Source organism: Carex rostrata, chromosome 28, assembly GCF_964058835.1.
Source record: "Carex rostrata chromosome 28, lpCarRost1.2, whole genome shotgun sequence".
Classification (NCBI taxonomy): Eukaryota; Viridiplantae; Streptophyta; class Magnoliopsida; order Poales; family Cyperaceae; genus Carex; species Carex rostrata.
In genome coordinates this window covers 3,521,138-3,543,692 of record NC_135945.1, presented here as the reverse complement: position 1 = coordinate 3,543,692, position 22,555 = coordinate 3,521,138, and the positions used below count along the sequence as shown (strand labels likewise).

The window sequence follows — 22,555 nt, the reverse complement described above, 5'->3', positions numbered from 1 at the left end:
ACATTCTTTCATTTTAACGGTTCCGATCGACCAAATGCTAATGTTCGTATTCGTTCCTTCACAACCCCACACAACAAGGGTTCAAGTCCTATGTATATTATTATACGGCACAAGTCATTGATGCATCATGCATGATTGTATAAAAATATTCAATAGTCAAAATGACTTCAAAATGAAATATCAATGTCAAATAATTAATTATATTATCACATAAATTTTAATAATATAAATTACATTAATTTTCATCAAAATTACATTAATGAAATGTCAATGTCAAATAGTACCTATCTCCTGTTTAATATTATTTAAGTAGAATTTGAAAATTAAATAAAATTTCTATTAAATAATTAACTTATATTTCTAATATGTAATTTTTTATATTTATTTAAACATAACCATATGAAAAGAGTTTCCAAATAAAAGAAAAAAACTATCTGGATCGGTTTTATTGCTAAAAACCGATCCAGATACTATCAGGATTGGTTTTTAGCAATAAAACCGATCCTGATACAATTTTTTTTTTTCAAAATTGATTCTGTAAAAAAAAAAAAAAAAAAAAAAAAAATTAGGGTCGGTTTTTTATAAAAAACCGATCCTGATACTATTAGGATCGGTTTTTTATAAAAAACCGAACCTGATTTTTTTTTTTTTTTTTTTTATACATAATCAATTTTGAAAAAAAAATTTGTATCAAGATCGGTTTTTTATAATAAAAAACCGATCCTGATACTATTTTTATACAAAAAAATTAGTATCAGGATCGGTTTTTTTATTATAAAACCGATCCTGATACTATTAGGATCGGTTCTTTATAAACAACCGATCCTAATGATAATTCCTATATAACCAGCTTAGCTAGGGTTCTTCTTATTTTCATTTCGCGCCTCTCATTTTCAATTTAGCATCTCTGTCTCTGTCTCCGTATCTTCCTCTCAAATCCTCAGTACTCTGTCTCTCTCTCTCTGTCTCCGTCTCTCCCTCTCCTCCGTGTCTCTCTCTCTCTTTCTCTCCGTCTCTTCCTCTCAAATCCGAGCCTCTCGCACCTCCGACTCAATTGTGCCAGTTTTTAATTTGTTTTATTGTTTCAAAAATTAATTAATGGTGTTTGTATATTGTTTTACAGTTTTGAGGACATCTCTCTCAAGTTACTTAATCATCCGGCCGATCAACTATCATGGTATTAGCTTTATCTAATTTTCTCATTATTATACTTTTAAAACACATTTTTTTGTATTTTTTATTGGAAAATGTTTTTCCATCTAATTGTTACATTTGTTTTTGTTTTTAGGGTCTTTTTTAATCTCAAGTGATGTGATTGCAAAAGAGGTAATTATTGATTTTTTTATTGTTGTGCTTTACATTAATTGCATAAATGTGTATATTGTATAAATGTGTGTTAATTGAAGAAATAGCCCAATTAGTCAATTGTATGTTTGTTAATTAATTTTTTTTGGATTTAAATTTCTTGTTATAACATGTAATGCTTCACAAAACTTTTTATGAAGTACATGAATTTTTTGTAATAGTTTAAGATGTGTATGATAATTAATTTAGAATGTGTATATGATATTTAATTGATTATTGCTTCTTACTGTGCAACAAAAAAAAATTTAGGATGCTGGCCAGCAAAATATATATGGAAGCTGGTCAAATAAATAAAAATATTTTTTTTAGCTTCAATAAATATCAGGATCGGTTATTTTAAACAACCGATCCAGATTACTACTATTAGGATCGGTTGTTTAAAATAACCGATCCTAATTCTAAAAAAAAAAAAAAAAACTTTTAGGATCGGTTTTTAAATAAAAACCGATCCTAAAAGTTTTTTTTTTATCAGATCATAATTAAAAAAAAAAAAAAAAAAAAACTTTTAGGATTGGTTTTTAAATAAAAACCGATCCTAAAAGTTTTTTTTTTTTTTTTTGGAATTATGATCTGAAATACAATCAAGATCGGTTTTAATATAAAACCGATCTTGATAGTACGTATCAGGATCGGTTGTTATGTAATTTAAAAAAAAATTCGAAAATACTATCAAGATCGGTTCTTATATAAAAACCGATCTTGATAGTACGTATCGGGATCGGTTCTTAGTCAAAAACCGATCTAGATAACAACTATTAAGATCGGTTTTATTAAAAAACCGATCCTAATAGTTTCTATTTGGATCGGTTCTTGAAAAATATAAAACCGATCCTGATAGTATCAGTATCGCCTTCATCAGGATCGGTTGGATTCCGATACTGATATGTGTATATAACCGATCCTGATTCCTGTTTTTCCACTAGTGAATGGAGATTGTTTTGCTTAAAAATTTAAATATAGGTAAAATTGGATTGATTATCCCGTTGTCCGGACGGTACAGAATTTTCCGTCCAAATTAGTGATCCACTAATCTAAATCCTTAACCCCGCTAAGCAGAAAAAAAAATTAAAAAAATCATGGACGGAATAGATCCAGCACTATAGTATATTTTTTTTTTTGGAGGGTCTGTTTTCATATAAGAGAATGAAAAAACAACTAAAAAAAGTTGCTACAGTGACGGACTGGATGGTTTATTCTGTCCATTTTTTTTTTTCAGTTAGATCGCTAATTAGGATAGGATTAAAAGGACGGGATAAACCATTCCTTTTTTTTTTATATATTTTGATTTTTTAGCAAACGATCTCCTTTCGTGAAGTTTTTTTTATTTTATTTTCAATTAATAAAAAATTGGTATTCCTAACTGTTATAAAACTGTTAAGAACAATCTAAAAAAAAAAAAAAAATTCAAGCAATAACATTCTACATAATTCAATACAATATATGTTACCTATCAAAGAGAAAAACAATTCATTATACAACACTTTTTATATAATAATAAATGAACAAATTTTGAAATAAAATAAAGATAAAAACAAATTCAATGATGCATTAAACATAATTTTATTTTCAAAATTATGTTGATTCCCTCAAATGTAAGACAGTGGGGATCGCTAACAGCCGGGTATCTAAACCTATAGAAGATCGGTATGGTGCATGGGAAGAGATGAGATTTTTAGTACTTGTAGATTATTGTAATTTGTTATTTGTAATTTATATGTACGTAGGACCTTCTTTTGTAAATAACTCTTTTGCTTAATCAATAAAAATGTCAGTGGTACTCGCTGACCTTAAAAAATAATATGTTGATTCAAAACATAATTTAGAGATATCAAAAATATTATAGGCAGAAACAAATATAATTATATATAAGTCTCTTTCTGTGAATGCATGGACAGTTGAGAAAAGAAAGCCCAGGTATTAGAATGGTTTGACTTGGCGAGTCAACCCGGTCTAATTGACAGCATTTACACACACACACACACACACACACACACACTCCTTCATACGAGAGATCCCGTATTTAATTTCTTCAACTTATCTCAACATGGATCCCTTTAAAGGAAAGGTAATTAAATCTCTTTAGCTTTTTAAAACCCAAAATCTTTTGCTTTCATAAAAGAATAACTAATTACATGCAGATGTTCCAGATGGTAAAGGAGACAGTAGAAAAAGTGTTATCAGGACTTGTGCATGAGCTTTCTGCAAGAGCTAAGACTTGCATTAATCCAATTATCACACCCTGCATTTTTTTTATAAAGAGTGCAACAGTGCACCATCTTCTGATCATACAGGCAATGATAGCAAGAGTTGGTATGTATTACTTCCAAGGCCACAAAGTGTTGAGCTTCATGATGGGGATCATATGGCTGACATCAAAGTACTGTTCCATCTTATCTTTTATCCTTCTATTTGGTCAAGTTACAGGAATATTTAAGAAATATTGTCCAAAGTACTTTGCCCTCTTGCTGTCATCTATAATCGAGCAGTTATGTGCATGTGTACCATTTGCTGGCTTCTTGTTTACCGACTGGATGTGTGGGGAGTTAGTATTAACAGATGATGTCGTTTTTTCGGTTTGTATTGCACTTACTTTTATGTTTTATATTGTTTGCAGATAGATATATAGTCATATAGATATATATAATATTCCTAGCTAGAAGGGATAGGTTGCTTTTTCTATTGAAATATGGCTCTTCTGGATTTGTATTACACACTTGCTTTTATATTTTGTAATTGTTCGCTATATAAATATGGAAATAAATATCGCTTGTTTGGATTTGTATTATCACTTGCTTTTATATTTTTTAATTGTTCACTATGTAAATATCACTTGTTTGGATTTGTATTTCACTTGCTTTCATACTAAATTAATACAGTTAAAAAAACCCTAGATCTGATAAGAATCAAATATGGTAAAGGAGAAAACAAGAAAACTAAACGAAAAAAAATTGATTACAAAATTGAGGTAATGAAAGACATTTTTTGGCCTTTAAAACAATGGATTTTTTTGTGTAAACCCATGAAACATTTGTTTGTCTCTTTACAAGCTTTTTAAAAAGTGATCATAAGTTGAAATCGGAGTTTCGTGCAAACAGTTACAAATTACATCTCCGGTTGCCTCCTCGGTGAACATCTCGCCTCCCTTGTTTCGACCCTTATCTCTCTTGTCTCGCCACTATATGCTTGGATTAGATTGAAGGCGGGGGGGGGGGGGGGGGGGGGTGGTAGCAGGGGTGGCTCTGTAAAAACCAATGTTTTTAAATGCGGTTTTATTACGGTATGCAGAGTAGCAGGGGTGGCTCTGTAAAAACCAATGTTTTTAAATGCGGTTTTATTACAGTATGCAGAGTAGCAGGGGTGGCTCTGTAAAAACCAATGTTTTTAAATGCGGTTTTATTACGGTATGCAGAGTAGTAGGGGTGGCTCTGTAAAAACCAATGTTTTTAAATGCGGTTTTATTACGGTATGCAGAGTAGCAGGGGTGGCTCTGTAAAAACCAATGTTTTTAAATGCGGTTTTATTACGGTATGCAGAGTAGCAGGGGTGGCTCTGTAAAAACCAATGTTTTTAAATGCGGTTTTATTACGGTATGCAGAGTAGCAGGGGTGGCTCTGTAAAAACCAATGTTTTTAAATGCGGTTTTATTACGGTATGCAGAAGGCTACCACATACCGCATGGTTGCTATGTAGATTTATATATACGGATCAACGTGTTGTGGCCATAAAAATGTCAAAAATTGTTGATCAGGTCAAAATCGATCGAAGTTGTCATTGTCTCATAAGTCAACCACAGAAATGTTGTGAAACTCTATGGATGTTGCCTATATATAGACCGAAGTCTCATTGCTCGTTTATGAGTTCATTTCGAACAGAACATTTTTTAATCATCTCCATGGAGAGAAACACTGTTCCTTGCAGGGTTAAGAATTGCCCTTGAGGTTGTTTGAGCAATTTTCTATCTTCACACATTTGCCTCTATATCAGTTTTCCACATACATAAAATCGTCAAACATTTTTTTGGATGATTATTTCACAGAAAAAGTGTCAGATTTTGGTGCCTCAAGATATGTCAAAATACACCAAACAGTCATAACGACAACTATCCAAGGTACACACAGGTATTTGAACCCCGAGTACCATTGCATTAGCCAATTAACCCAGAAAAGTGATGTGTAGAGCTTTGGTGTCATGCTAGCTGAATTGCTTACGAGAGAAGAACCATTATTTTCCTGTAGGAAGTTTCAGGGAGGTAGTCTCATTGCATATTTTAGTTCTGGTATAAAAGAGAATCGTCTCTTTAAGATTTAAAATCCCGAAATTATGAAGGAGGGGCATAGAACAAAACTCAAAGCTGTTGCCAAGCTTGCAAAAATGTGCTTGAGAATAAAAGAAGAAGAAAAACCAAAAATGAAGGAAGTGAAGGTACGGCTCGAGGTCCTGTCGGGTTCTAATCAACAGCAATAACATCCCTGGAAGCCTCATAGTTTGGAGAAGAGGCAAGAATTGATACAACTAGACAACCTTGCAATGTCTTTTTGAACAAGAGCTACAATAATAATCTAAATGAACTCCTTTCGTTATAATAATGTGAGTAATTATTAAATTTTAGTTGTAATGAGAGTTGCATGCTCATTACTTTATAATTGTAATTCTTTTTTCTGATATTTTTAAAATAATTATGTGTAAGAACGGAGAAAAGAGTTGTTTTATATTGAATATTTCTCAAAATATCCATCCTTAAACGCATACCTCGATCAACAAGGCCCATATCTGTTATTAAATTTACATTTTAATTTCTCTTTTAAATTTTACATGTCTCAAAGGCCCAAACTCAACAAGGCCCATATCTGTTATTCAATCAGCACAATTCTTAATATTCATTCCCAGCCGAGCTCTAAACAGGCCTCAATTATTTGAACAGAACCCTTTCTGATAGGGGCAAGTGGCCAACCACACAAAATATTACAGAATATGCCTTTAAATTTTTAATTTCATAATTTATTACCTGAAACTTGTATCAGGATATACAATAAATCAAAATGCACTGATACCTACTGGTATCAGTGTCAGAATTGGGTTCAAACCTGACAAAAGGAACAAGGGAAACGAGAAACTAATCATATTCATCCAGTTCATCAATGTTGTGTATTAGCTTATAAAACAGACCCAACCAGGAGTTAATACAATCATTAATTATAAAGTTTTTCTCAATTAAATTCACCCTATTTCAATAAGAAAAATGGATTCAAAACATTGTCAGGCTTCACATTTTTTTCAGAGAAAAAATAACTATTTTACGGATTTAATTACATTCAAAGGTATGATATGCATTCGAACCCGATAAACACTTTATTTACACATGAAAAGTAGGAAAATGATAGGAAGTGAAATATTATTATCAATTTAAAATTTATATTGGAGAATACAAAATGTTAGAACTTATAAAACATTTAAAAAAAAGACAAATCAATTAAGGATGCATTTATAGCTGCAGAAATTAATTGTTAAAAAAAAAGGCAAAATATAAGAGTCTCCGAAAGAGGTGATAGCAGGTTAAGCAATTTTTTGCTTTCCTGAGTACTCCATCTAGAACTAGAGTTAAATTATATCTAAAGTAAATAAGAAAAAAAAAATGAGATTATTCATTTATTATATGTAAATGAAATCCCTTTGTAGAGCTAAGCTATTTCAATCTTTCAGGAAAATTGATTTATCTTATGTGAATTAATTCTATATATAGTGAATTATTTCAATCATAAAATTCAATTGAACTCTCCTATTAATATTATTTCAGATCTCACAATCGTTTGATTTCGATAAAAGCCTAACACGTTCAGACTTTTAGATATCTTTTTAGAACTAAAATTCCCTAAATGTGGTAGGTCGTCAATTGAGGAAAAGGAAATGATGGGAAAAGTGAAATTTTACATGCAAACTATAAATGAGTAGAGAAAATCAAAACCTATTGACCCAAACTGTCTTTTTGTGTTCCGTAGAATTTTTTACCAAAAAAAAAATTTATACTTATAGATTTTATTGTATGATTCATGTAAAGAAAATATAAAATTTTCTTTGATTTGTGTCTTTCAATTATAATGCATAAAAATCTATCTTCTTAAAACATTTATATTATTTTCTAGGGCGAAACTAGAAAATTTTGATAGGGGTGACTGCAAATTAAATTGCACAATTATGGTGAGAGGAATTTGAATTCAAGACCTCTCAACTACAAAATTGAACTTTAACCACTAAGCTACAATTAACATTTGTCATTTGTTGAGGGTGACTAGACTATATAGAAAGTTAAAAAAAGATGAAATTGGTCAATTAAATCTCCATACGTATAGTTAAAATTATGAAATCATAGGGGTGGCTTAGCCACTTTGGCTAAGTTTTAGATCCACCTCTGATTATTTCTCAAGCATCTCTTCCCTTGTATGTATTTCTCTTAGCCATCTCTTATATATAAACACTTGAGGCTAGGCCGAGGGGTAAGATAAGGGGGGCAATATTTTCAACGAGAAAATAATTAAAAAGAAAGAACTTCAAATAGGCATATATTTTTGCTCGAGTGTCCAATTTCATTATTTTACCCCAATTCGGAAATCTTGTGATGAGATATGCAACATATATAGCTAATTAATACATTGAAAATGTTTTTTTGTCACGTCAAAAAAACAAAGGGAATGTCAGGCCTCACAACTTGAGTTGAACTTTCCTATTCAGTTTTTTCTTTCATTCTTATTTTCAATTTTGTACACATGCATTTACCATATCTTTTCTTAAGCATTATTCATGTAAATATATAAAGTCTAAAATCTCGATTTTTTTGTTGTTGTATTTTCACTTTATTAATAACAATGTCATTCATGTAACAATTTGTATAATATAATTGTTAATATTGTTTATGGAGTAAAGCTAATATACACTTAAGTGTACCGTACTCTTAAGTTTAGGCCGTTCGATTTCTTTAAAAGTCGTGCTATCACGACTTTTAAAAAATCTACACGACTTATAAAGAAATCGAACGGCCTAAACTTAAGTGTATATTAGCTTTACTCTTGTTTATGTTGATAAATGAAGTGTTTAATTATAGTATGCGTTGTATTTGAATTTATAGTTTTTTTAAATTTAGTATTTTTGGTATGAATTCAGATATAGGACAAAAGTATTTTTTTTCGATATGAATTATAAATGGTTTTTCAATTAAAATCGTGTATGATTGGTGTTTTAACTTAAAAATCCATGTACGAATGTTTTTGCTAAAAATAATGATGTTTTATTTAGAAACGTGTGCAGTTCCATATACAATGCCCCTAGACACGTTTACATGCACAATAAATGTTTATGTATTAGTGCGAATTTAGGAGTGCAAACGGATCGGATATGGATCAGATAGTGGTAAAATTATATCTGTATCCATTTTTATTTTTTGGATACAAATATGGATCGGATAATAAACAAATGCGAATACGGTTCGGATATTAAATAGATACGGATATGATCGGATATTAAACGAATACATAATACGGATATCATTCGGATACATAATACAGATGTTGTACTAAAATTAACTTATTATTCAACAAATTATTTAATAAACATAATTATTGTCAGTCTCTCAAATAATAATCACACTATCATATCCGTGTATGTTATTGTTTAATTTTTGTTTATTAGAATCATGTTTACATTAATTTATTTACATAATTATAATAATCAATCGTAAGAAACAAAATTTCTTTTTTGATGAATTGGCAGAGGCTGCCGAAGATATTTATTACGATATAAGAAATAATTACAGCCAACTATGAGTGTAGAAGATTTCATTTCTATACACAAGAGCATGGTTAGTACCCGATGTATACCTACATATCCCCATAAACTGTTCCTATATATGTACATCCTGCACTTAGCAGTAAGAAATAAAATTTCTTACGGTGCTAAAATATCTTCAACTAGACTTAAAGCACCGGAAGTATTTTGTATTTATTTTCTGAAATTGAAACCGTATCTGTATTCGTATCCGCATAATTTATATCCGTACCCGTATCCGTAAATTATCCGTATCTGAATATCCGAATACGCAAAATTTCGGATACGGATCCGGACGGATAATATCCAATTTGTTTGCACCCCTAGAATCAATATTTTTTAACTATTTTTTAACCATGCTCCTAGACCAGTAATATAAAATTGAGTAGGGTTAAATTGCACCATTGATTTTGTGCTCCAACTATAACCCACGTCTCTATCTCTGTTTACAAAGTTCAAACAGTTAATCCGAACCGTTCATCTTGTTCTACATATTAAAATGTGCTTAGAGAACAAATTTTATATTTTTTGGAATTTGTTTACTATTTTTTTAGATAGGTACAAAATCACTGTTTTTGGATGGTCCAGATGCAGTGATTTTGTACCTATCTAAATAAATAGTAAAAAAATTTCAAAAAATATAAAATTTGGTCTCTAAGCACATTTTAATATGTAGAACAAGATGAATGGTTCGGATCGACTGTTTGAACTACGTAAACGGAGATAGAGACGTAAGATATGGTTGAGACACAAAACCAATGGTGCATTTTAACCCTTCTCTATAAAATTACAGAAAGGATTTGTGCGAACCAATCAAATGATCAATTATAAATTTAATCGTTTGTTCATTTAACCATTTAATGAATTTCACTGACTTAATAATCACCGAGTTTCCAGCCAATTAAGGGCTTCGGAGTGAAGTAAGGTTAAAATTAAGTGATAATATCTAGAACCTGGTGCTTGGTGATTCCCCCTTCTTGGATGAAGCATGGTGTACTACAAGATTCATTATTAAAAAATAGATACAACTGGGTATATATTAAGATTCATTATTGAACCCATTGACTATAAATTAATCATGCCACGAGAGAGATCCATGTGGAAGACTATTGCACTATCCACTTAAATCTCGGTATAACAATAGTGTAATGAGTTATTAACCAATAACCAGCTGTCTCGTTGGTTGCTCCTCTTGCACGAATTTGTTAAAAATATGTTGATTTTGTAAAATATTTTACCTAATTTAGTTATACTTTTTCTTATCCATCTTATTGTAATATTTGGGCCCTTCTAAAGTAATTTAGGGTTTTTTTCAAAGGTAAGTCCATGAAAAAAGTCAATTTTGAAAGTATAGAAAAAGCGTGAATTCTAGTAGTGTGCTTTTCTTTGCACTCTTAATTTCCAATAAATCAAATATTATTCTAAGTATTGCATTATCTTACACCTCTTTGATTATTATAAACCCTTTTCTTCACAAATGTATATATGATGTAAAAAAAAATATAATAAACAAAACTGGCATCTTTCTTTTATAAAATTCCGATGTGTTATTCTAGAAGTAAATTGTGTTTTATTTTAACCCTCCACTAAAAATATCAAAATTCCGATGTGTTATTTTGGAACAAAAAAATGGAGGCATTTGAATCCACCACTGAAAATAAAATTATATCATAAATACTAAAATACCATTGAAGTTTGCACTGAAAAACTATCGCTCACTTAATTGTGTCTTATTTTATATGAACAGTAGTCGCTATTGTAAACAGATATGTACTTGAACCGTACCTTTCACTGATCAATTTACTTTTTTGTTTTTCTCGATTCTAAGCATTAAGTTGAACATTATTAGTATTAAACATAAAATGAGTATTAAAAAGGTGATATAATAGAAAAATGAAATGAGTGTTAATAATAAAAAGGAGATTACAAGTGGAGATTTCGATAAAGAATTTATTAGTAGTAGGAGAAGGGAAATAAATCTGCTGCGATTCTTTGGAATCGCATGATTCTGCTTTTCTAAATCAATCTATTCAATTTTTGGAATACACTGATCTAAAAAATAGTTGGTTTTAAGAACAAATCTCAAAACAAATAGATGGTTTGATTTGAAAAAGCTGGGTCCTGCGATTTCAAAGAATCACAGCAGATTTATTTCCTTAGGAGAAGAGAAGGGGAATTAACCAACCGTTGCCAGCAAAATAAATTCCTACCTTCAAATTTAAAACACAGCATTGAAATAAGTGAACTTCAATTTTCCATCTAGGCCCATCAGTCCATCACCCATGGAATAGCAAATCAAGAAATGTTCATTTTTTTTGTTTTATAGGGGTTGTTTGGCAGGGCACTGGTACCAGCGGTCCTCGGAACAGTTACAACTCTTATAATATGGAAGCCCACAAGTTCATTCAAAATTTTCCATGCTTAATTTTCGTCTCAGTTAAAAAAGACAGAGATATGATAATATAACAAATGAAGAATACAGCTGAACTTAATAATTTTCTTCAAAACTCATACAACGAAGCCTCTTACATTTATTTAAAAAATGGTCCAACCCTTCTATTAATTATAATATGATTTTGCACTTGTTCAAATATTTGGAACAAGATCTTTTTGAAACAGACCATGAAGCCTGTAGCGCAACATTAATACGGGCCAGTCACCAATGACCTTTGAGATAAACGGAAGGATGGAGGAAACTACCAGTATGAGAATTGCAAGCCACAAGTTGTTGGGCGCAATCACTGTGAACAAACCGGTACCAAACGCAATTGCAGTAGCCTCGTATGCACACCACATGAGCGCCCTCGTTGTTTTTCTGTAATTCAGCAAGAGATCTAAGTCCTCCCATGTTGCCAAAATGCAAAGAAATGCGACAGCAAGAGAAGAGCTCATGGCTATGGTGTCAGAGATGAGGAACACCTGGAAAGCTGCTTTCCTAGCAAAAAGGGGTTGTCCGGCATCAGAGGGATCAGCACTGAATCCTCCTGGCAATGTGAAAGCAGCAGCAAAAGTGATAGTAGCGAGAAGGGCAGCGATCAGAGATGTGTTGGAAGTGTACTTTGCAGTAAGTGACTTGACCTCCTGAATTGCTTGTTTCTTGATTGTCTGTTTTGCATGATCTCTTATTGAATGTTTCCATCCGTTGGGAATTGCATCTGACAACAATGTGAAGGACTCATTCTGTGACAACAAAAAAAAAAAAAAACATAAATATATGCGTGATCTTTCTTAACCTTATATAAAAAAACACTAGCTATATTATTATTGGAATTAAGGAAATGTACAAATTTAATACTCATTAAATTTAAGTGTTGCGGGTAAGATCAATTAAAATTAGTTAACTTACCCATTTCAAAGACTTCCATAATTCAGTATGTGCATAGACTGCATTAACTGCATTATTCCCGGCAGAATCAACAGCAGTATAATCTTGTCCTTTATGGGCTAGTAAAGAACGAAGGAGCTCTGGGTCACACTTTTGAGCAGCATGATCCAGGGGAAGCTTGCCATCGTTGTTGGCTTGGTTAATAAGCCTATGAAGCTGGGGCATTTTGAGTATGTAGTCAATAGAATTTGATTTCTCATACTTGATAGCGTGCATGAGTGCATTATTTCCATCTTTATCAGCAGTATAAACTGAGTCTGGACAAGTTCTCATGATCTCTTTCGCAATCAACAAATAACCTTTTTGTGCGGCCACAATAAATGGAGTATATCCTGTGCTTTCATACTTAATATATGCCAAATTAGGATAATACTCTAAGAATATCTTCACCAGCATGAGTTTGTTGTCCTTTACAGCTCTCTGCATCGGATTGTTTCCACTTTTGTCTTCATTGTATGCTAGTTGGGACCGTCCTTTCAACAGTTGCTCAACTATACCTGACAGTGCATGCCACGATAAAATTATGACATTTACTAAGACCACCTAGAATCTATGGGAAGTAAGTGGTTCAAATGCATGGAGGGAGCAATGATAATTTCTCGAAAGTTTCTGGAGCGATAGCAATATTGGCTCGCTCCAAGCCTTAGCGGTGGATGGCAGATGAGGTGAGACAATGGGTGAAGGTGGATTTAGGACTCTTAAATACAGGCAATAACAACATATAGAGTTGGTGTGGAAGTTGGAAGGCGAAGTTAGTGGTGGGGTCGCAGCTGTGGTTCACAAAGTTCTTAATTTTACAAAAGGAAATGAGTAATGTACGTGTTTTGACTTATGGCTGACTATAGACTTGAGATAATTTGAACAAATATTTTTAGTCAAATTGGGTTAGCGCTCAAAAGCCAAAATAATAGTTTTCTCAACTGATATACATACATAAGACTAACTACAACAGAATGTACAATTGCATAGGAAGTCCGCAATTAGAGTGAAAAATAACATGTACAGAATTGGGCTTGTAAGTAATGAACCTGGGTGGTCATATCTCACAGCAGCATGCATAGCTGATTCATCATATGGGCCACAATCTGTCGAAGATGGGATTTCTAGCAATTTCTCTACAACTTCAGAATATCCTCTACGGGCCGCCATAAACATTGGTGACTCACCTGTGTTAATTACTTGCTCGGATAGCCGCGGCTCTATGTCCAAGAGTCGTACTGCCATTTCTCCAAAACCATTCCTCAGAGCATGATGCAATGCATTTGCTCCGTGCCTATCCACCTTCATGAGCATGCTGTTCAAGAACTTACCTTCTTCCAAATCATCATGCTGTATATTTTGTACAGCAGTGATGATGTCAGAAGCCAAAGAAATGTTAGTTGCCATCAGAGCAGCTATCAGTGGGGTTTCGCCATCAATGTTGGTGCCAGAGAAGACGAAAGGGGCTCTGGACCAGACCTGCTTTGCGAACTCGTCATGGCCGAGCATGGCAGCAATGTGAAGGCAGTTGTTTTTGTGAGGAGTGGTAGAGAGCAGGATATCAGGATCGGCATTGATCATGTTGATGCAGAGGCTGACATCACCTTCGGAGCATGCCTTGAGGATCTGTTGTAGTCGGGGGTCCATTAGGATAACAGGTGGGCGGGAAGAGGAAGCCAAGCTTGCTAAATTGCTCATGCTTTCTTGCTTGCTTAATTAGTCGCCTTAATTTTTGTATTGATCTTGAGAAATAAAATGGATTTATATATTTCTCAAGTTAAGAAACTTCGCTCACGTTCTCACACGTTCTCACACGTTAGCTAGCTGCATGTACACAACTTACAAACATAATATTATCATGTATTGAGGAAAAAAATATATATTATTGATGTTGTCTATGTCCTCTTGAAAATGACAGTCGCTATACCTCCTGCATAGTAGAATTGGACAGCTCAAAATTGTTCTTTTTTTTAACTTGGCACGAATCTCAAAGCACAAATAATACTGTCCCCGCGCCATCCGAGAAAGAACCGACTGAGAGTAAATCTGAGCCGTCCGTTTCATTTGTGTTGAATCAGGTACCTAGGAGGTTACGGATCCGCAAATTCTAGCAGTCGAACATGCATGACATTATTTAATAATCCCATCCTCCCAGGTACCTTACTGAGGAAAATTAGCCACGGGCTGCCCAGATTAAAATCCAACCGGGTTAAACTTATCGGGTTTTCGGGTGAGAGTCTGTTTTGAGATTCGTCCCAAGTTAAACTGACCACTCAGATCTAATTATTTTTAGTCATATATATACTGCACTGGATGTGAATTCCATTCCTGCACGTTCGACAGCTAGACTTTGGACGATGTGGGATTATTATTAAATAATGTCATGCCTGTTCGACAGCTAGACTGAAATTGAAAATGTTCTCCATGTTCCAATCCCATCAATTCCGATCCGTTTGAGTGAATATGAAAATGTTGTAAAAACCAAATTTTACATGCCACAATTTTTTATTATTATTTTCTTTTTCTCTAAATATTGTGGATAAAAGTTCTTTTACTTAGCTAAAAACTAGTAAAAAAGTTAATTAAAAATATGAATTTTAGCCACCAAATATATTTTTATAAGAAGATCATGTTAAGCGGTTCACATCAATCGTTTTGAATTTAGAGAAAACTTTTGGTGTACACATATAAGTTTCTAATATGGTCAACTCATCAAATCACTCTAATATCTAATATCTCAATAGATATTTAACATTCTTTTTCTATATTCCCTTTTATCCATTAAACATATTATTTAGTTATTTTAAAATATTACTTGACTTATCTATGATCACAGTATAAGCATTGCAAAGATGAAAACCAACACGCACTACAACAAAGTAGATATTTTTTGCGAGGAAAAATACGCATTTATGACAGTAGTCTGTCGCAAAAAGAAAAGACTGAACAACGAGAGTAGTCCGTCGCAAAAAATTATTTTTTTATCCTCGTGAAAAGTGTCTCATTCTGACAGTACCAATTTGAACAAAAATCAGATGGTACGCACTCATTGAAAACCAATCCGGTACCATATTTACATGACTTTATTATAATTTAACGTTCAAATCATCAATCCGATAAAACAAACTGTCTAAATGCAACGAACTCAGATAATAAAGAAGAAAATGTTTATAGCTTGAAAATGAACTTCGTTGGAAAAGATGGTGGCTTTCCGGCCATCTTGGCAGCTGCCCGCCACCGCTAAGAACACTCTCGAATTCCCCAAGTGTCGGGTCTTTGATTCGCCATGACTGGAACCTTCTCTGTCGAAGCCAGGATTGTTCTCGGATCCCAACCCTCTTATAAATCAAATCCAGTAAAAGAAACCCGATAATTCTTCCAGAAACCAACGATTATATAGCCAAAGGAAATAGGTGCGACTAATTAACATCATCCCAAGTATCTCTAATGTGGCTACTAAATTATTTCTTAGAGGACTCACAGATTGGAAATTTTCTGTAACATTCACGGAGATAGAAAGAGGAAGTTCATGGAGGTAGCAAGAGGACACAACAAGACAACTTGTCAGTGGAATTAAGGAAGACTTAAAAACAAAACTAATAGAGAAAATTGTGAAAATGCCACTTCAAAACTTTGAAATTGGGAGAATGCCACTCCAAACTTTAAAATTAAGAAAATGCCACTCTAAAGTTGATTAATTTGTGAAAATACCATTTATACTGTATTAATCTTTTTACTGCCTAAAATACCCTTAATAAAAAAATACGAAACCTAGCCTCCTTCCTTCACCTGGACCCTGGAGACACACTCCGTTAGGAGAAAAGAACCACGCCTCTCTGAAGCGATCACGCCTCCGCTTCGCCTGACTAACCCTAAACTCAATCACACCTTCGCTCCTGGCTTCTGGCACTGAAGCGACTTCATCCCCTTCCTCCGCTTCTGGCGCATTTGTTTATGCCAGTATAGTTGATGAACAATAATAAACAAACTTAGAAGTGCAGAGTTTTGTATTTGCCCCCCTGATTATTCGATGTTAGATTGATCCTAACTGCCTTCATGATATATTAGTTTTCATGTAAATTTTGTAAAACGCATGAAAAGTTGTGAATACCGATGCATCTTACTTTTGATACTGGATACTAGAAGGTTATATTGTCTTTCTGCCATTTTAAGTGCTGGTACCAGCCTTAGTGCCAAGTCTCTTTATGTTGGTTACAGCTTACGCATGATAATCTATACTCCAAGTTCTAGTTTGCATATATTAATTACTCCTAATAACAATTTTTGCAAGTAGAAGATTTTTTGCCAAATCACATATATATAGGTAAATGGGGACACAATCCAGGAATTGGAATAATCTTTCTCAAATAAAAGAGTTAGATGAAATACTTTTGTTTGCCTTTTTATCAAGGGAAATGAATCCTCATCCAATTTACAAGAACCAATACATGTTTTTGGCTAATCACTTCTGAAGTTACAAGTGCACTTAGTAAAATTGCAATGCATGAACACAAATGACTGCTGCATTTTGGAAAAAGGAATGTGAAAATGCATAAAATAAAATAAAAATGGCTCTGACCTTGAAGAAATTAACTAACTTTAATAAGGAATATACTTGTGAAAAATTGAGTATTTCTTTAACACTGATGGTGGACTGGACCTTCAATGAAATGGGAACTTGTTTTACAGTTCAAAAGCTTTCAAATTACCAGTATGGTAAAAATTAATTTTAACATTGCAATCTTAGCATCCTGAAAAATTCATTCTATGTTTCTAACTTTCTTCTATATTTAATCTGAGTTATATAATAAAGACACACAGTTTAGGTAGAAAAATCAAATAAAAATGTTAAACACCCCTACCAGGGGTAAAAATGGAAGAAACACAAGAAAAATAATAAATCAGAGCTGGTTTTGAGCCCCCCTTTGAAACTTCTACAGCTTGTAAAGGATGTTCAAATGTACATATTCTGAAATTTACATAGTTTTAGAAAAGCTGATTAGGAGGAATAACTAGATTAATCTCAATCTGAAAATAAAATGAAAAGGTCAAACCCTGCAGTTGACTATTGCTAAAAATAAAATTTTAATGGTAAGAAAAGTTCACACATCTATATAGATACACACATATATCTCTTTCTCCTTATTTACAACCTTTGTATTGAATCAAACAAGCATAAAATTAGAGTTAGGAGAAAACAGCAAAAAGAAAACAGATTAATAAAAAAATAATAATAATAAAAGACTATCTAATTTTTTGATTTCAATTCCAAATTGGTGCCAGCAACATCTTTGAAGCAAGTTCAGTGAAACACGCGACCAAATCTATGAAGATCAGCTTCCAGCCATAAAATGACCTAATTGATGAAGTCAGTGCTGACTTGGTCGTTCCGACGATGGTTGGCCACCAACAAGAGGGTCATTTGACTCCTGAGATCAATTATAATGCAATCTTCCTTCACTGATTTGAGCGATGCATGCTGATTAGATCGGACTGGAGGAGGCACTGGAATACATCAAAAGATTGGTACCAGTCAGATAAAGAAATGAAATTGCACTTTCTGTACCAGATACCAGTAGTGTACCTGTCTGTGGTTGTTATGTGAATTCTAAGCACTGACCGGTAATGAAATTTTACATTAAAAGTTAGGTATTGGTTTTTACCAATTTGACTTTTGCCCATATCCCAAATTCCCAATCCAAGTAGCTAGGTTTCACTCTATTCTATCATTCTATATATATATATATGTGGGGTACCCTTTCAACCAAATTCGTGCTCTCTTCTAAGGCAGGTAGGATATTCAAATTTCTCTTACTGTGTCAGCTTTATTTTTGGCAAAGCCTAACAATTTTCACTTCATGGTCAGAACATTTCTTCTAGGAAATTTTAAAACTAGTTTGTATTCACCTCTCAGTACGGCAGTAATTTTGCAAAAATGAAGGAATTGCTCTCAAAAGCTTACTCAGCTGCCGCAGCACCTACACATAGAGATAGTTATGATGTAAACAACCTAGATATATAGTATGTTAATGTGTCTGTAACTAATTCATGGCATGATGTCATGGAATTAAATGTAATTAATTCCAGTACAAGGACAAGAGAATAGGGACTGGAACCGGGACAATTAATTAGTAGCTGTCATTTCTGCCTCAAAGAGCTCCTGTCAAATTGGGTTGTAACTAGTAAGGCCTAAACAGGAGGAGGCGATTAGGGTTGATACAAAAATTTCAAAAATGGAGGACGCGATTAGAGCTCCTGTCAAAAATTTCATACACAAAATCACAAAAATGGAGGAGGCGATTAGGCTTGATACCTTTTATGGTGAGCTGCGGGACTGATTTTCAGGTTGCCTCGGATTCAAACCTACTGCTGGGTAGGAGGAGAATGAGGAGGAGGAGGAAGCAGGAGGAGGAGGAGGAGGCGGCGGCGGCGTCGGCAGCGATTAGGGAGGAGGAGGAGGAGGCGGCGGCGAGTAGGAGGAATCGCGTGTTCTGTGAATTCGCGTCGTCTTCGTTGATCAGTGAAATGGTATGAACTGGAGGCTACGGTGTCAACAATAAGTCTTTTAATTGTATGAAGGGTAAAATTGGAATTACAAAAATACATATACTAAAATAGTATAAGAATACAGCAATAATGGCAATTTCACAATTTCTGAAGTTTGCAGTGGCATTTTTTCAATTTCCAGATTTGCAGTGGCATTTTCACAATTTTTTCAAACTAATAAGTTTATTAAAAGGGTATACTTATCAATTTAAATTTTAAAATAGTTAAATAATATTTTTAATGAATGAAAAGGGATAGCAAAAAAAATCCAAAAAATATAAAATTTCATCTCCATGCATATTTTAGTATAAATATTTTATTGAATGGTTCGGATCAACAATTTGGACTTTGAAAACAAAAATATAAAATATGAGGTATGATGAGGTATGAAAAAAATGAGGCATTGGAACCCTCCTCTTATATTATATATACATATATATACATATATTATATTACATATACATATACATATACATATACATATACATATACATATACATATACATATACATATACATATACATATACATATACATATACATATACATATACATATACATATACGAGTACGGCTAACGCGCTTCCTCTAGCATATGGGCCGAAATGCTTCCGGTGGAAAGTTGAAATTTCAAAATTCAAAAAGTCGATCTGAACCGTTCATCTTCTTCTCCATATTAATATCTGCTTGGAGACCAAATTTTACATTTTTCTGATTTTTTTTACTATTTATTAAGCCACTTTGAAAATTGCTGATCCAACGGTGGCTTACCAAACAGTAAAAATCAGAAGCTACCGTTGGATCAGCGATTTTCAAAATGGCTTAATAAATAGTAAAAAATTTCAGAAAAATGTAAAATTTGGTCTCCAAGCAGATATTAATATGGAGAAGAAGATGAACGGTTCAGATCGACTTTTTGGATTTTGAAATTTCAACTTTCCACCGGAAGCATTTCGGTCCATATGCTAGAGGAAGCGCGTTAGCCGTACTCTACATATACATATACATATACATATACATATATTATATTATATTATTTTTTCTTACGGTCGTAAAAAATCTAGCATGAAAAATGTTGATCCGGATTATTTGTAGCAGTAGTTCGAATAAATCAAATTATATAGTATTTCATCTATTTTTTTTAAAATATATTAAATATTTGTAATACTTCAATACAATAAATAAATCAATTATAAATAAAAACTGAAAAATGAAAAATAAAATTTCCTAAAAAAAAAATTTTCGGAAAAAAAAATCCTAAATCCGGAAAAAATTATTCCGGATTTAGGATCCAATTTTCGGAATTTTTTTTTCCGGAAATTGGTATTGAAACCGGAAAAAAATTTTCCGGTTTGAGTAGATTTGAAAATTAACAAGCAGTTGGGTTAGTTTTTTAAATTTATATTTTTTTTTTGATATAAATAAAAAAATCGGCACCACTGGTTGTGAAGACAAACAAATGTTTCATGGGTTTACACAGAAAATCCATTGTTTTAAAGGCCAAAAAATGTCGTTCATTACCTCAATTTTGTAATCAATCATTTAGTTTTCTTTTTTTCTCCTTTACCATATTTGATTCTTATCAGATCTAGGTTTTTTTTTTAACTGTAGTTAGTATGAAAGCAAGTGAAATACAAATCCAAACAAGCGATATTTATATAGCGAACAATTACAAAATATAATAGCAAGTGAAATACAAATCCAAAAAAGCCATATTTTAAAAGAAAAACCGACCCCATCCCTTCTAGCTAGGAATATCATATATATATATATATATCTATATCTATTTGCAAACAATATAAGTAAGTGCAATACAAACCGAAAAAAAGATATCATCTGTTAATACTAACTACCCATACAACCAATCGGTAAACAAGAAGCCAGCAAAAGTATTTTGGACAATATTTCTTAAATATTCCTTCAACTTGACCAAATAGAAACCAGTATGATTTTAAGTTGTGTTTGGCGAGCTTTCATCATTTGTACCTCACATGAGCCTCACATTTCTATTCAACAATCTCCTTTCTCTGTGGCCCCTTCTGTGTATTCATTCATGGAATGGGTTACAGGGTCAGAAATTGTGGGAACAGTTACGTGCTACATTGACTGTCACACTCTACTGTCTACTGACGAAGATATTTATCCTTCTAATCAGAACGGTAGAGCATTTTAAAACCCAATGAAAACATTTGCCACCTGTTTGTCCCTCTTGAGCAATTATTTTATTTTACAGGCATTTTTTGATCAAGAATTGAAAAAAGTAGAATCTAATATTACATAGAATAGTTGATATAAGAACACAACTGCTTAAAGACTCAAATAACAGTACAAACATGCATCCATACATTATCGGATCCATATCCTCCCAGGTACCTGACTCAACAAAATTGAAACGGACGAACCAGATTTAATATCAGTCGGTGCCCATTCGGAATGGTGGAGAGGACAATATTATTTGTGCTTTGAGATTCGTGCCAAGTTAAAAATTCCAATCTTTGACCGTCCAATTTAATTGTACTCAGTCAGGTAACCTGAGGGCTTGTGTGTCCAATAACCATGACTGTCTCTTGGAGTTACAGCACAACCTCAGAGCTATGGTAGCTCCCTTATACATGAACACAAACCTTACAATTACCAAAAATGATAAACTATAAACAAAAACCCTGGAAAAACCAGCACAAATGTTGTAGTTGTTATATTACAGCTATCGCCATCATACATACATAGAACCAGTACACATACCCCAAAAAGAAACAAATTATTTAAAAACCATAATATAACACATGTTTTACATAAATTCATAGAAAAAAAAATGAAGGCAAAAACAGTATCAGTGAGACAGTGTACCAGTGAGGACAAAACCCAGTAGCAGTACCAGTAAGGTGAAACCCAGTAACCAGTGATAAAATAAATCATTTACAGTACCTGTGGCAGCAAAAATCTACCAGGACCAGTGACTCACTGAAAGACCAAACCAGTGAACAAAAAAACAGTACCAGTGCCCAAACACAAAGGATCAAGGATATAATAGCAAATTAGTGAGTCAGTTGAAATGTTTGGTACCGGTAACTGCATTGGGTACGTATTACCTTGAGAAAAGAACCCATGTATTCGTTGATGCCAGAAAATTCAATCGCATTACCTTTGGGGAATGAAACTTGATAATAAATATATCAAAGCATATTTAAAAAAATGATATCATTGCTCTGCCCAAGATAGTATAGTACTACATTTTGTTCCTAGTTAGTTAACTACCTATCTCTATAATAGTACCACTAAACACTTAACTTGAAGAAATAAATTCTTGTAAACTTCAAAGCTAGAATGAAAATTCAGATGCCAATGGGCTAAACAACAATAAACAAAATGATTTTCTTAAGGATATAATTGAAAAAAAAAAATTCCTCAATCATAAATTTGATAGTTTATTTATTTATGGAGGTTGTATGTTCAAAATCCGAATAAAT

General features: G+C 32.9%; 1 long non-coding RNA gene across 1 annotated transcript; it reads right to left on the bottom strand.

Annotated features, from left to right (window-relative positions):
* Positions 1-17,605: 17,605 nt before the first annotated feature.
* Positions 17,606-19,065, bottom strand: LOC144546020 (uncharacterized). The gene is made up of 3 exons (XR_013508663.1): positions 18,858-19,065; positions 18,452-18,522; positions 17,606-18,049 (listed from the first exon to the last, which is right to left on the bottom strand). It is a non-coding gene; the product is annotated as an uncharacterized LOC144546020 (long non-coding RNA).
* Between the last annotated feature and the right edge of the window lie 3,490 nt (positions 19,066-22,555).